At 34.7% G+C, this 2,968-nt stretch overlaps 1 pseudogene; it reads right to left on the reverse strand.

Moving 5' to 3' along the window:
- Positions 1-401: 401 nt before the first annotated feature.
- Positions 402-2,676, reverse strand: LOC132059439 (cytochrome P450 71AU50-like; annotated as a pseudogene).
- Positions 2,677-2,968: the final 292 nt, after the last annotated feature.

Here is a 2,968-nt window from a genome sequence, read left to right on the forward strand (position 1 = left end):
TATTAATGAAAATTTTATACTGAAAAAGTCCTGTAATGATCATGGGCAGAGTTAGAGGGGTGGGAGGGGGTTTCCCGAATATATACAAGGTCAATTTTTTTTTTTATATCTATATAGTAGACTATGAATTTTCTTGGTAAAAATTATACCTCCGCCATTATTTATAATAGAAAAGTATTTCCACCAGTCTCACGTTAATCGTTTTGGCAAGCTGAATTTGTTCTAAAATATTTGCCGTTTTAGAACTTTTTCCGAAATTATTCGTATTGTTCCAATTATCAATTAATGAAATTTATAAGAGAGAAATTAAGGGTAATTTAAAACAAATACACTTAATATTAAGGCTAATAAATATCTTTCTTAAGGGGTATCCAAAAACATTAAAAGGTAATATGGATTAGAAACAAAAAGTTTGTATATATTTATTAGAAGTTAAAAAAAAAAAAACAATCAACATATTTATTCTAGTCTTTTCCGTACTATTACAAGTGCATACAAAGAAGTACTCAATCAAATTAAAGCAGTAAAGTTACTTTATTACAACTAGATGTATCAGAATCCATTTCCCAAAATCAGTTGTGTTGTAGCCTATAAGTAGGAATGGCCATCAAATGTTTGGCTCTGCCAGTCACTATACCAAATTGCTCAGTCATGTCTAAATCCTTAGGCTGCATGCCATTTGGGAGCTCCCAATTAAAGCAGTGAACTAACTGTGCCACCACAAGACGAACAATAATTAACGCTAATTGCATCCCAAGGCAACTCCTTCTACCAGAGCCAAACGGTAAAAGTTGAAAATCACGTCCGCGAACGTCTACGTTACTTTCAAGAAACCTGTCTGGCATAAATTTATCAGCTTCGGGCCAATAATTAGGATCCCTATGAACAGTGTATGCATTGACAATGACTTGTGATCCTTTTTTAATGTAAAAGTCATCAACCATACAATCTTCCATTGCTTCATGAAGTAGTAATGGGGCTGCAGCATGTAGCCTAAATGACTCTTTGAATACCATGTTTAAGTATTTTAAGTTTTCCAAGTCTGATTCTTCCACCATTCTGTTTAGGCCTACTACTTCTTCCAACTCTTTTTGGAGTTTATTCATCATATCAGGATTCTTGAGAAGCTCTGAGAGCATCCACTCAATTGAACTTGAAGATGTATCTATTGATGCAACAAGCATGTCCTGAATTAAAAAAAGAAAAATATTACTACCATTAAGCTTGTTATTACTCTACATATATGTCAGCTTGGCAAAACACTGTTTCTCCCAAGTGCGGATAAAATAGCAGAGTTGATGAAGTAAGCTGACGGTCAGCATAATAATAATGTAATTATGATGAATCATCTAGATATATTGAGTCATTTAGAGTAAAGATATATACAATATTCATTTACCTTGTACTCATTCTAATTTTCGAAGTGATGTGTAGTTGATTGATTGGCATTAAGTGAGTTAAGTTGAGTAGTTGACTAAAATTAGCCTAGTACGTAGTAAGTACTACTCCCTGCGTCCCATTTTTTTTAAAGGTATTTGATTGAACACGAAGTTTAAGAATGATCGGAAGATTTTCGAAATTTATTGTTTAAAATAAGATACATAAATCATCTCATTAAGGTTTTAAAATGAGAAGCTTATAGTTAAATTGCTAGTATTAAATATAAAAATGTGTCATTCTTTTTTTAGACTAAAGAAAAGTATCGCGTAAGTTGGGATGGAGCAGGTATTTAATTTCAGATTGAGAATGAACATACCAGCAGGACAGCTTTGACATGGCGACGATCAAATTGAAACTCTGCTTCGCCAGATTGCATGATGGCCATCATGGTGTCTACAAAGTCCCCCTTCTGGTCCATAGCATGGGCATGTTCTTCAATAATCTTCTCAACAAATTCATCAAACACCTTAGCAGTGTCCTTCATTCGACGAGTAAGGCCTTGGAGGTCAATAACACCAAGAAAAGGGAAAACATCTCCAAGATTTGGTGTTGCAGCTAGCTTTGTAACTTCTTGAACTAAAGATTTAAAACCCCTCTTGTCCAAATCCTCATCCACGAACTTTTTACCAAAAACCATTAAGCAACTCAAGTTGGCACTCAACGACGAAACTTGAGCACTAAGATCAACAGCAACATGACCATGACCACGAGCTACTTCTTTGATCGATTTGATCATAAGCGCAAGTTCTTCACTCCTCGTGGATCGAAACGAGGTTAATTTTCTGGCTACTCAACATGTGGACCGTGCACAATTTTCTCATGTTACGCCTTAGTAAGCTCCATACTTAGAGAAAATCAAATTTCTTTGGCCATAAGAGATGTATTGAGCTGTCTCATTATGAGGCCTACTAGCAAGACGTGATCATATGTTTTGAGGATTTTTTCAGCTGATTCAGGGGAAGATATAACATAAGTTGGTACTAGTCCTAATTTCAGGTACATAATAGGACCATGTTTTAGGGATAATTTGTGGAAATCTTGAGTCGGATTTTCACCTAAAAGATGGAGATGTCCTAATATTGGAATCCCTTTTGGACCAGGAGGAAGTTTTTTCTTGTTCTTGATATTTAGTAACTTATGGAAGATGAATAATACAATTAGAGCCAAAAACAGTGTTGCCCACATAAAAGCCATGGCCAATAGGACAAATGGACAATATTTGCTAGTTTATGTTGTATGATTTATGGGACAATAGCACATATATATACACGAAACTAAATCATGTGAACGGCGGCCGTTATAAGCTGACCAAGCATTCACCTATTTATTGTGGAAATTAAAGGAAAATTATCTTTCATGTTTTTGATTATTGTGAGAAGGCGTTTAGTGTTTATATGAGCAATTTAGGTCGGTTTAACAACAAAATTGTAGCTAATTCCAATTCCTTTTAGTGTTTGCTTTCAAAATGCATCATTATACAAATTTGAAGAAAGTCAGATAGTCTACCAAACGTGTTCCTTGGTAAAGA

This window comes from Lycium ferocissimum, chromosome 6, assembly GCF_029784015.1.
Source record: "Lycium ferocissimum isolate CSIRO_LF1 chromosome 6, AGI_CSIRO_Lferr_CH_V1, whole genome shotgun sequence".
NCBI classification, from domain to species: Eukaryota; Viridiplantae; Streptophyta; class Magnoliopsida; order Solanales; family Solanaceae; genus Lycium; species Lycium ferocissimum.